A 14,562-nucleotide genomic window follows, 5' to 3' on the forward strand; every position below is an offset into this window, starting at 1 on the left:
TAATGGCAGCGTAATCCACGGGAGTGAGGGTCATCTCTCCAAACCCGAACACGAAAGTGTGCGTGCAGTCGTTCCACCGCTCCATCAGTGCATATCGCATAGCGGGTGGGAAACGAGGCTGTGTGCTGCGCAATCCAGCGGCATAATCCCCGAAACCTGCAGCGACAACCCGTGCTCACATATGTGGGTCCAGCAGATCCCAGAAGGCAGAAGCATCAGTAGCCGATCCACCTGAACGGCCTTGCCCAGATTAACCTGTAAGAAAATTTCAATTTCAATAAATATAAGACTGATAATTGTTAATTTTCTTCTATGACAGGATAAATAAAAGACTCGAGTTTTCGTTGGAACCATAGCTGCGTCACGCAGCTCCCAGTCGCGTCACGCGTCTACAAAGTCGCGCCACGCAGCTTTACCCAAATTACGCAATCAGAAGCATAGCTGCGTAGCGCACCTTAGCACCCGCGTCACGCCACCCTACAGTCGCGACACGCAACTGTTCAACATGTGTGGCCCCAGGAACAGATGCGTCACGTGACCACGAAGTCGCGCCACGCATCTCTCTAGCCGCGTCGCGCAACTGTTCAAGATCTCATTCATTAACGAACAGTCGCGTCACGCAACTGTTCTTCCTAAGAACAGCTGCGTGACGCAACTGTCGAAGGTACGCAGCAGTTTAATTTTAAATTTTTTACTACGATTATACTATTTTTGTGCAATTACAGGGCAAAATCAAACCATCTAGAGTTATCAACAATCAAAAGTTAACAAATCAAGGTCTAAACACAGCCAAGAAGAGATTAATCTTAAGGTTCAAGGCAAGTTAGGGTTTCTGGCGTCTCGAACAGCCGCGTCACGCAACTGTTCTCGCAAGAACAGCTGCGTCACGCAACTGTTCATGGAAGAACAGCCGCGCCACGCAACTCCTACCTGCGTGACGCGACTACCGACGCAAGCGCAAACAGTGAAAAATAATCCTATTACTACAGTTACGGATCAAAAGCAGTAAAAACAGAAAATTGAAGAAATTTTGTACTTACCTCGGATCGAAAGCCACGCATCTGACTCGTTTCGTACCGGACTGGAAATTCCGAACCCGACAACGGAAGGAGCTGCAATGGTCGCATCCCGGCGGTTAGCGGGTTCCGGCTCACCGGCACCGGCTCATCGTCAAACGTAGGAATATTAGGCAGGGCCCCGAAAATCTCCATCTCCGGAGTATAGGCAGAAGCAGGAATCTCTGAGATTTGAGACATCTTTTCGGTTGAACAGTTCAGAGAATTTCCAGTTGCTTAGGGTTTGTGAATAAGTGAAATTGAATCGACTGAGAAGGAAGCTACTTATAGTAAAACCAGATGGGTCGAAGCTCGTTCAACTGGGCCCGATAAGAGCATTGGGCCCATTATCCTTTTTGAGCCCGACAGGCCCACAAGGCCCATTTCAAAAGCTCACTACGACCCGTTCCAGCGACATGACGTTGATGTACGGCTCGTATACGGCTACAAACTTTCATCAACTCACCGCACCGGGGTCAGGAGCATTAAATTGTCCATATTACCCTTAGGTAAATTCCCTTCTAAACACTATATCATAAAGGATATACTTGAAAATACAGGCAACAGCTTTTGTTAAGCCTTTCCTGCCAAAATTTTTGGTAAAAATTTTCACAAAAATAATAATAATGCGTTTGTAAAAAGTGAATGCTTTTGGTTCTAGGCTGGGATTTCAGACTGGGGGCAAAAGTATGACCTTCTGTCTTAATAAGAATTTCTGCTTGGGAACATGTGATGTTCCAATACTTTTCTAACAGAAAGCAAAGTCTGTTCGTACACGAACAATGCTCGTCTTTTTCTTGTGAACAATTTCTTTCAGGCCAACCGGTGATGGTTTTTTGAAGCCGATAGGTCCCGCTGATTAGTGATGGTGCATTGCGAAGCTAGTCAGGACAATTTCAAAACAGTGATGATGTATTGCGAAGCTGTCTAAAATCTTCTTCCCCAGTCAATGATGTTGAGTTGCGAAGTTGACCAGGGTAAAACCGACATCTTTCGGGCCGATCAAACCGAGCCTCGAGGATGCCTTTTTCTAAACCGACTGGAGCCGACAAAGCCGACCAAACCGAGCTGAGTAGGTGGCCAGATCAAAGCTCTTCAAGCCGATCAAACCGAGCTTCGAAGACTTTGCCATCAAATCAACATCTTTCGAGCCAATCAAACCGAGCTTCGAGGATGCCCCTTCAGATTCCATGGGAACCAACGAAGCCGATCAAACCGAGCTGAGAAGGTGACCAAACATTCAAAGTCCTTCAAGCCGATCAAACCGAGCCCCGAAGGTGTCTTCCAAGCCGATCAAACCGAGCTTTGAAGTCATTCACATGTTGGATGGAAACCGACGAAGCCGATCAAACCGAGCTTAGGAGGTGACCAGATGATCAATTCAGCATCTTTCCAAGCCGATCAAACCGAGCTTCGGAGATGATTGCCTGATAGAAGGCGCGTCAATGGACCACTTTAACATTAATCGTTTATACAATTAATGATAAAGTGGGGGGGCAAACTGTTGACGCATAATTTTATGCCTCCACCTGACCCGATGATGATATGAGGACAAAGGAGGAGGCTTCACAATAAACCAGAGGTGTCTGAATCAAAAATCGAACCAAACCGCCCAAAGGAGCCTGACCCATGTTAGGGCTGCGTCACACAGCTATCACTTGCGTGACGCCACTTTTAGCTGCGTCACGCAGCTCTAACGGGTCTGACACCCTTGGCGCGCGCCCGTGCAGTGGCCTGCACTGTTTGTATGGATACGCGGCAACTGTACGAAAAGTAAGTCGCGTCACGCAGGCTTACGGGTGCGTCACGCAGCTCCTACCTGCGTGACGCGACTGTCCTGTCGCCCTAACCATATAAATACTGCATTACACAGCAAAAACGGGACCTTTTTAGAGACTTTGAAAACTCTTCTTATTTTCTCTCAAAAAAGACTAAGGGATTGAGACAAAAAAAAACGACTGTGGCTAGGGTTTTCCTCAAAGACTCCAGTGAGTAACCTTGAGGAAGATCAAGCTATTAGGCACATAGATTGAAAACTTAAAAAAAAAAAAAGACATAAAAAAGAGTAAGAGAGAAAGAAGAGAAAAGAAAGGTTTTTATTGTTAAGATTGGACGTTGAATCTTTCTGGAATCGTGAAGCTTCATCCTTAGATCGACCATATCGTATGCAATCCTCAAATCTGAGGGTTAGGTAATCATCTAAACCCTTTTGTTTACACTTTTCTTTAACTAGTTATTTATTTGTGAAAATCCCATTTTCTTAGTATTTTAGTTAGTTTGGTTTTGATTAAACCACATTTCGCCCATATTTGAGTATTTATGAATCATATTAAATCTCTGTTAACAAGAAAGAAACGTAAAAAAGAACAGTTTGAATGGTAGTTGCGGACCAGAGCAGCCGCGTCACGCAGCTACTACCTGCGTGACACGACTGTTCATGTCCAAAAGTCTTTAATATGGATTGGACTACTCGCGTAACGCAGCTATTCGCAAACCCAGGATACTTTTGTGTTTAATGTGATATTTCGGATGAATAATCAATAAAACTGAGAATATTAATAAGTCGCGAATAGTTCTGTCACGCAGCTAGGAGTTCCGTCACGCGACTGTTCTTCATAGAACAGCCGCGTGACGCAAATGTTCCAATTTCCAGTAGCACAATAAGAGTTGCGCCACGCGAGTGTTCTTCATAGATTACCCGCGTGACGCGACTGTTCTAAAAGTTCCAGGATGAATGAAGGGAGTCGCGTCACGCGACTGTTCCTTATGGGACACCTGCGTGACGCAACTGTCTCATGATTTCAGTGTATTTTACTTATTCCACCGTAATTTCATACAATTAAACAGATTTTAATTTTAACTCAGAAAATGATCAAACATGGGCAAATTAAGATTTAATCAAATCAAATCAACTAATTATTAATGATTTTGAGGTTTTAGGATTTACTTCTTTTTACTTATTGCTTATCATATTATCAAATTCGGTTTGTGGTCTGCCTTTAACCATAAGGCAAGAGCGGGTCTTTTCTTTTATTTTAGTACGTGTTATGGATGGATGATGGATGATATATCTTATTTGTTATGAATGCAATGGATGAAATTAATTGGGACGGTTAATTAATTTTCCACATAGGAGCTCGGTTCGATTTATTCGGGTTGGGTTTAAATAATTGGCTTTTCTAAAATAAAATCAAATTAGAAATCGTAGGTTAAAAGAGGCCGGTTTTTCCGGGCGTCGGCTTCCAACGGGCCGACGTACCCAATTCCCTTACCTAGAATCTCATAGGTTCGCCTGACCAGTTTTCTAAAACAAAAGGCCTTGAATAAAATGGGTTAAAAATGGAGTCACTTTTGTAAAATAAAATCAAAAACGGTTCCATTGCCGAAATAATGGGTGGCGACTAAAAAACAATTTATAAGACCGATTCATCGGCATCGCACATCCAAAAGGGTTTTATCACTTTTTTTAATAAAGTATTCAAGTACACCAAATAAAGAAAAATCTTCGATCTTTCTCCGGGGGGAAAACAATTCCCGATCTTCGATTGAACCTGTTGTCTGTGAGTGTATTGGACAAGGAAGGCTATCAACATCATATAGGTGACGGTAATTGGAAACTCACCAAAGGGTCTTTGGTGGTGGCGAGAGGAAAATTATGTTGCTCGCTGTATAAGACGCACGCAATAATATGTGCGGGTCAACTAAATACAGTTGCAGATGATGCTTCACCAAATTTGTGGCATAGGCGGTTGGCGCACGTTAATGAGAAAGGGTTGAATATGTTGGCTAAGAATCCCCTCGTACCATTAGCCAAAGGTAAAATAAGCCCTTGTGATTATTGTTTATTTGGGAAGCAACATCGGGTCTCATTTTTGAAAAGCTCTAGAAGGAGAGACAACAAGTTGGAGTTGGTACACTCTGACGTATGTGGTCCCATGGAGGTAGAATCACTTGGAGGAAGTAGGTATTTCTTACCTTCATTGGTGATTTCTCACGGAAAACATGGATATATTTGTTGCGCACAAAAGACTAAGTATTCAAGCACTTTCAACAATTCCATGATATGGTGGAAAGGGAGACTAGAGTGGCATTGAAGTGTTTGCGCACGGATAATGGTGGTGAGTATATCTCTAAGGAGTTTAGAGATTATTGTAGTCAGCACGGTATCAGGCATGAAAAGACAGTTCCTGGTACGCCTCAACACAACGGCGTTGCTGAACGGATGAATCGCACCATTATTGAAAGAGTCGGATCCATGCTCAAAATGGCCAACTTACCTAAGCCATTTTGGGGAGAAGCTGTCAATACTGCTGTCTACCTAATCAACCGACTACCTTCAGCACCATTGGATTTTGATATCTCGGAGAAGGTCTGCACAGGTAGAAATATTTCATACTCTCACCTGAGGGTATTTGGCTGCAAGGCATTTATGCATGTACCGAAGGAGCAGAGATCAAAGCTTGATGACAAGTCAGTTCCTTGCACTTTTGTTGGTTATGGAGATGAAGAGTTTGGCTACAGGTTATGGGACCCAGTGAAAAAGAAAGTTGTCCGGAGCCGAGACGTAGTATTCCACAAGAATGAGATCGTGGCAGATACAACTTGTGAAGAATCCACAAGTGATGGTGTTATTGATATTACACCAGGAAGCATTCCTACAGATGATGCCATAGGAGGAGGAATGCCAGAATCAAAACAAGAAGAAGAGGAAGAGCAAGTCGTAGGGGATCAAGAGACAATTGTAGATGATAACAATGATGCAGAGGGTGTTGAGCAAGGGGAGCCAGAAGAAGGAGTTGAACCTCAGTTAAGAAGGTCAACTAGAGAACACCAACCATCTACAAGGTACCCTAGTTCTGATTACATTTTGATTACTGATGAAGGGGAGCCAGAAAGCTTCCAAGATGCAATCTTGCAAAGATAGAGATTGCTGGACAAAGGCCATGTAAGAGGAGATGAATTCTTTGAAAAAGAATGACACGTATGAGCTGGTGAAACTTCCAAAAGGGAAGAGAACACTCAAGAACAAATGGGTGTACAAACTGAAGAAAGATGATGGCAACCTAGTGAGATACAAAGCTCGATTGGTCGTCAAAGGCTTTACTCAAAAGAAAGGTATTGACTTTGATGAGATTTTTTCACCAGTTGTGAAAATGAGTTCTATTCGAGTTGTGCTAGGTCTAGTAGCCAGTTTGAATCTTGATTTGGAGCAGCTTGATGTAAAGACCACATTCTTGCATAGGGATCTAGAGGAAGAAATCTATATGGAACAACCAGAAGGATTCAAGGTCAAGGGAAAAGAGGACATGGTTTGTCGCTTGAAGAAGAGCTTGTACGGGTTGAAACAAGCACTGGGACAATGGTATAAAAAGTTTGATTCTTTCATGGTGAATCAAGGATACAAAGGGACGGATGCAGATCCTTGTGTATATGTCCAGAAATTCCCTGATGGTAAATTTATCATCCTTCTCCTATATGTTGATGATATGCTAATCGTTGGACCAGATACACACATGATTAGCAGGTTAAAAAGTGATTTGTCAAAAGCCTTTGACATGAAGGATTTGGGATCGGCAAGGCGAATTCTCGGAATGGAGATTATCCGAGATAGAAAATTATGCAGGTTATGGTTATCGCAGGAAAAATATATTGAACGAGTTCTAGAGAGGTTCAATATGAAGAATGCTAAACCAGTTAGCACTCCGCTTGCCGCTCACTTCAAGTTGAGTAAGAAATCCTACCCATCAACAGAGAAAGATATAGGAGAAATGTCAAATATTCCATATTCTTCAGCGGTCGGAAGTTTGATGTACGCAATGGTGTGTACGAGACCAGACATCGCTCATGCAGTTGGCGTTGTGAGCCGATTTCTGTCAAATCCCCAGAAGACACATTGGGAAGCAGTGAAGTGGATCTTCAGACACCTGAGAGGAACTTCAAAGTTATGTTTAACTTTTGGAGGTGAAAAGGCTGCACTTGTTGGTTACACAGATGCAGATATGGCCGGTGATCTTGATGAAAGAAAATCTACATCAGGATACCTATTTACATTCTCAGGGGGAGCTATTTCATGGCAGTCAAGATTACAAAAATGTGTTTCGTTATCAACAACCGAAGCAGAGTACGTTGCAACAACGAAAGCAGGAAAGGAAATGCTTTGGTTAAAGCGATTCTTTCAAGAATTGGGTGTGCAGTCGGAAGAATATGTAGTTTATTGTGATAGTCAAAGTGCGGAGACATAAGCAAAAATACTATGTATCATGCACGAACGAAACACCTTGATGTAAGATATCATTGGCTTAGACTTACCATTGAAGAGAAGCAGTTCCAGTTACAAAAAATCCACTCAGACAGAAATGTTGCAGATATATTGAAAAAAGTCGTTCCGAAGGAGAAGTTCGAACTATGTGTCAAAGCGGTAGGAATGGAGAGTCCCACCATGTAGTCGGGAGGAGGAGAATTGTTATGGGGTCCCTCCAATATGTGGGACCCACATACATTTAAAAAAAAAAGAAAATGAGTGGTGTTGTGGGTCCCTCCGACATGTGGGACCCACACAAAGTTTGAACAAAGAAAAAAAAAGGAGCACGTTTTTGTTGTTAAAAAGAGGCAGCAAAATTGAAAATGAGTACGCATTCCTTTTTCAACAAAAGTTGGTGGATGCGTTGATTAAAACGCATCCCCTTCTCCTATAAATAGGAGAAGGCTTCCTCAATGAAAACGTACAAAAACAAAAGCATAGAAATACATAGAGTGTATAGAATTTTAGGAAAGGGTTCCTAAAATTGGAAAAGAGAGAAAATAGTGAGGAAATTATTTTTTGGGTGTTTTTTGGGAAATACTTAGAGTTCCACTATTTTTGTAATCTCTTTTGTACCTACTATTTTTTAGTAGAAGAATTATTTAGAGTTTTTGTCCCGTGGACGTAGCCCATAACAGTTGAAGGATGAACCACGTAAATCTCGGTGTTCTTATTTTTCCATTTGGCATTTACGGTAATTATTTTTACCGTGGTTATTATTTTTGGTGAATTCGATCGTCAATATCCAATATGTAATTATTGTAGGTATATGTGATAATAGTACTTTTTATTTTACTTTTATCACCGGTTCTTTTTACGGGCCCCACTCGGAATCAATTAGAATCCCAACAAAATTGTCAAAAGTGATATATATATATATAAAACCTAGCTTTATGTCACATTCGTTAATTAGTGATACATAGATGTAAAATGGGACACAAGTACTTATGATTAGATAATATTGTTCCAAAACCTATTTTCTCAAGTTGTGCAATAATGCAACTATTAGATTCCGTTTCAGATGTTGTTGAATATAATATGGTAAGTCTTACATTGTCTCTATAGAATTATGAATTGGATTATGAGCTTATGGGCTGGGGGTCTTGTATTTGGATTTTCTATTTTCTCTTTTTTTTTTTTTTTTTTTTTTACTTTTTTTGTTTTACTTTGTCAAATTGCCAATCCACCAATAAAAGATATTCCAACAAGAAAATTTGGAGTTGACTGGCCAATGCTTTCTTGTCTCTGAATCAGAATCTTTTTTTTTTTTTTTAATGGAATTATTATTTGATCCCTCAAATTTGGTCCAATTAATAATTTCTTTCCTAAATTTTGAAAGATATATTAAAACATCCTTACGCTATTGATTGATTATACATATATTCTATTTAGAAAGCGCATCAGCCACTAAATAATTATCAAAAATGCTCTTCACTAGTGGAGATAAAGAGAAAAAAAAATGCTCTATTTATTCTTGTCTTCTTTTTCTTAGTTTCTTAATTAAAAAAAAAAAAATCGAGCAAAGCATATAAAATTAATTCTTGAATTTTTAGATTTTTTATTTAGACTGAAATTTAATTTTATGGGTAGATTAAAATAATATTTTCCTTTTGGGTTTAAATTAACAAAGTCAATTTAAAAAAGACAATAAAAATTTATTTGATGTATTTTAATAATAAAAATAGATTAAAATAATGATCATTATTAATACATTAATTTGTATTGTTTACTCCATTTAACTTTAATAGCAATATTTGATATTTCATAAGGATCAAAAAAATGATCGGAAACATCCAATGTTTTAACATTCCATATTGACAAAGCAATGTTGGCGCCTATGTAAAGATGAAAATTTTTTCTTTTTCATTTATTTGAAGGCGAAATATTTTCCTAATTGTTCTGTTTTGGAAGCAACAACCAGTTTTATACCGAGTTTTACATGGAGGAGCTTGATTAAAGCTTGGTGGTTTTTGGAGAAAGGGACGAGGTGGCTGGTTGTACTGGAAATAAGATTTGAATCTGGAAAGATAAAATGGCTGCCCCATCCAACGGTTCAGAGGATATCAACCCCCAGCTCATATGGATGAAAATTCGCTAGTGGGAGAATTAATTTATCATCAAAATGAATGTTAGAACAAGGACTTAGTTGTTTCTTTATTTTCCAATGATGATGTTAATCTTATTTGTGGAATTTATTGATTTTCTAAAAAAACATAGTATAATATCTAAATTGCCGTTCTTAAATGTAAATATAATAATTAAATTACACATAATCAATATGGGCAAAGTTGGAAAAAAGTAATTAATGTTATCTCAAAATTCTAAATGAGCACTTAAAGTCGAACAAGATAAGATACTTATTTATTGCTATTAAAGTGGAACGAATAGAGTAATAAATTATTTTTTACTGCTAGAGAAAATAAAAGATGAGAAAATGATCTAAATTGATAATAGTAATCATTTTGGCTATAGTAACGGTATTACGTATTCAATACATTAGAGAAAAGAATATATGAACATACACACAAATTCTTGAAATCCAAAAAGTGACCCAAAACAAAAATATATAGTTATAATTTTTTTCCAGCTTTATAAACATTATTTTCTTTAAGTCAAACAGATTTATAATATAAGAAAAAATATCAAGAAAATTAAAAATGCTTAATCATCAAGAGGTCATCTACTTATTATAAGAGAGATATAAATCTCTTATTAATTAAAGTGACAGTGGTTACAAATTAATTCAGTAACGAAAAATGAAAATAAAAAATAAAAAATTATTATTAAGAATAAAGCTATTTTCGAACTCACCATATAATAAAAAATAAATTGTATTAAAAAATCATCAATTTGAATTTCAAAAATCAACCTTTTTCTTCAATTGAAAAGGCCATAATTTAATGAAAATTGATGTTAATAGACAAAAAAAAAAAACAAAAACAAAAAAAGACTAAAGCCAAATCAATAAATGAAAAGTACAAAGCAATCATACTAGGATCCAATATTAGTAAATTAATGAGTTTATTCAAGTATTTTGTTTCTCTATTGCTATAATTTAGAAATTTAAAATAAATAAATAAGTTAATTAATTAATAAAAAAAGATTACATAAAAAAACCTATCCTTTCTAAATAAACTCTCAATTTTTCCTACAACCATATGAAAATATTTATATTTTTTCTTTTTTATTTCTCGCTTAAATAAAATATTATGTATATTCTATTTGAAAATTTATTTTTTAAAAAATATATTCAATCAAATCATATAAATATAAAAAATAATAAAATAATATTTTTTTTTTTATCTCTCTCATAATAAAATATTTTAAATTATAATGAAAGTAGAAGAGAACTTCCAATAAGAAAGAACATGTCTCTCGATACAAAGCAAGAAGGAAAGCAAACTCAATCCTGGCCTCGGGTGAGCCAACAACTCAAGCAAGAATCGACTTTCACACACTAAGAATATAATTATTATCTGATAAAGAGATTAAAAGAGAACTGTAATAAACTAAAATGAAGGATTTTCCTTTTTATCATAGTACGACATTTATTGAAAAAAATAAAATATAAAAACTTTTAAATCTCTCATTATTATATATATTTATTAAAGAATAAATTTAAAAAGATAAATTTAAAATTTTGAAATTCTTAATCATCTATATGTATTTATTTTAAAAAATAAATTTTATAAATTATATATAATTAATTAATAAAATATAATTTTCTAATTGTTCATGACTAAGATTATTTTAGAATATTTCAAATTTTATTAAAAACACTATCGAAAATTTCATTATTTCTTCATATTCTCCTATTTATATATTATAGATATAGGATTGTCTTCTTTTATGCGTATTTGACTTTCGAATTGTCAGCTATTTTTTGTACCAAGGAGAACAGCTGAGATAATTGTTTTTTGTTTAAATTTCATTTGCTATTGATGTAATTTTTCTATTCTAATAGTTGAACTGGTTAGTAGTTTAGATCTAAAGATTTACAGAAATTTCATGTCTACAATATATCTCTGTCTTTATATGCCAAAAAATTTTGGAAAGATTTAGGCCTTGTTTGACAATTTTTAACGGTTCTAGTAGCCGTTAACTGTTAGCAGTTAGTTGTTTATATAACAGTTCAAAATAAGAGTATTCGGTAAAAATAATTGTTTGATTAGTTATTTAATATAAAATGTCAAAAAAAAAAAAAAAGGTAAGAACATAGGGAACAAGGCAAAGATAACTGATGGGCATAAGCATTACACAAAATTTATAACACACTAAATGTTCATGAGAATAACGTTTCATGAAATACTGGATCAAACTCTAAAGGTTAGGATATATATTATTATTACCAAACATGGTAATTAATTAAGCAGTGTTTTAACTCGGTCAAAACACTAAATACTACTCCAAACGATGTTGTCGGATAGAGCCTTAAAGTGATATGCCTTATAGATTATTTGGATGGAGGTTATTTGATAAGTTTAGAGAATAGAGCGAGGTAAAAGGGAGTTTATTTAGTCGTTTGGGAAAAGAGTTTGAGAGAGTATGAGTTTTTTGGGAAGAGAGTTTGAGAGAGTATGAGTTTTTTAAAAGTTATTTGAGGGGTTGAAAATCCGCCTAAACACCATAGTTTTCAACACCTTGAATTGGGGTTTAAGTATGGTTAAAATTTTTAATTTTTCAAAATTATCCATAATTGCATTTATAAATCTTCTATGACAAGAGTATTTTCATAATATTTATATTTAACACTACCTTCATTTACCATCAAACCAAATAAAAAAAATATTATTAAACCTTCGTTTACTATACTTTCCACAAACAAAAAAAAGACATTTATCATTCTTTTCCGTAATATACTTTAATATATCTTACTTTAATGATTCCTTACTCCTTTCATCCTGTGTAACAGTAACAAGTATTTGGTCATTCAATGTGGAATTGTTAAAGCTATTTTTCAATTTTGATAATCTTGGTGCCTTTTGGAAGAGCCTTGAGATCCTTTTGTGCTTTTTAAACTGTAATATCACTTTACAAATAAATACAAAACTTTAGTAAATACATTAATAAAATTTTTATAGTTTTATATTTAAAATTCATTCAAATTCACAATATCCTATCTAAATTATTATGAAAAAAATATCAATCATTTCTATTATGTTAAATCTTGATATAAAAAATAAAATCAATATTTTTTGATTTCAAATATTCATCAATTTATGAGTAAATACAAGAGTTAATTACTCATTAATAAAAAACAATTTCAATATAGAATTACAAATTAAAAACTTATCAAAGTAATTCAATAATAATAATTATCAAATAATATGTCCATACCAATATCGGCGAGCGAAGTATAAAATCACGACTAGTTTAATTAGAAAAATATACGAAGGACTAATCACAATCATCTCCTAACAATAGTACTTTCATGAACATTAATTTTAGTTAGTAAAATCATCGTAAGAAAACAAATTAAAGCAAAAGAAACAAGAATTGTTGTAATTTAGTCTTTACAATTACATTTTCTTATTTTTCATATTTAATCGCTCAATTTTATATTTTATCAATTGAGTTTTTCAACTAATTAATTTTTCCTAATTAAATATATTAAGTAAAAAAAAAATTTTATGGGATAATCAAAATGAATTATTTACCCACTTATTTAAGAAATTTATCCATTAAAATATTTAATTAATAAAAAAATTAGATAATAAAATAAAATAAAAATTGAAATGTACCATGGAGTGGGGTGGAGCTGGGATGAGCTGTCTCAGTCTATTAGACACTAGGCTGAGCTGTCCAGCTTCTGCCATGAATGTGCACCATTATGGCCACGTTGCTTGTCCTATTTAGCTCACTTCCCCAATTCACCTACCCGCTCTCCTACTTAAATAACACTACGGCTTCGTTTTTTGAAAAATAACTTATATTTAAAAAATATTTTTTCACCACGGCTCCGTTTGTTGGAAAATAATTTATATTTAAAAATATTTTTTTGAAAAGATATTTTTTTGAAAAAATTTTTTTTAAATAACTTATTTTCATTATTTGATTGTAATTTAAAAATTAATTAAAAATATTAAAAATTTTAACTCATGACACTATAAAAATAAAAATAGTAATAATATAAATTTTATATTTTAAAAGTTTAATAATATAAATTTTATATTTTAAAAGTTTTATAGTTAAGTAAGAGAATAATGAAAAAAAAAGATAAATTATGAAAGTTGTCAGTGATCGACGGTGGTGATAGACGGTGGCCAGTAGTGATGAACGGTGAGTGATGGTAGTGACTATCGATGATTAATAAATTAACAAAATATAGATTTATAAGGGTATAATAATTCGAAAAAAAATTTATGTTCTTGAAGATGGAAAGTCAGTTTCCTTAATTTTCCTTTGATCGGGAAAATAATTTCCATTGATTAATTTTTCTAATGCTCCCAAACAATGAAAAATTATGAAAAATATTTTCCAACAAATTATTTTATGAAATAAATGAAGCCTGCTATTGTATTTTTTTTCCCTCTTTAATACTCTCTCCTTTCTTTTTACACGAACACAACTGATTTTTCATCAATATTAAAGAATTAGTTAAACTACTTTTTTTTTCCCAATATTACCCTTAAAATCACATTAACTACTTCTCTAAAATGTAAATATCATTTATTGACGTTTTTTAGATTAATATAGTTATAAATACATTATCTCCTTAAATTTTGAAGGGATTAGCTGTGTTTGTTGCTTAATTAATGAAATATTAAATTATCACATTAGAAATGAAAATTCAAAAATTTAAAACTTATTTTAGGAGCCAAATTTTTCATTTGAATTATAAAGTCTCCTCAACTTCATAAAAATACGTACATATAAATTTTGATTGGAGTACAATTAGAAATTGCAAACCACAACTTTTTCTTCTAGCATGAATCCATGGAATACAACCAGCATAGAATAGGGGACACAAATGTGTGGAAATGAGCTCACTTCCAATTATTTGGCATCAAGTGTATAAATTACATAAATATTGAAAAAAATTTGGACACAAATGCTTTCATTTTAGAGAACAAAAATAAAAACTGCACACATACTGGCTATTATGATAAACTTATAGTCAACGAGAATTTGGTTTAAAAAAGAAAACCTCATAATTTCTTTTAACAATTAATGTGCAATTTAGACTCCATTTGTTTCCATAAAATA

Source organism: Jatropha curcas, chromosome 9, assembly GCF_041381405.1.
Source record: "Jatropha curcas cultivar XTBG-Jc1 chromosome 9, XTBG_Jcur_1.0, whole genome shotgun sequence".
NCBI lineage: Eukaryota > Viridiplantae > Streptophyta > Magnoliopsida > Malpighiales > Euphorbiaceae > Jatropha > Jatropha curcas.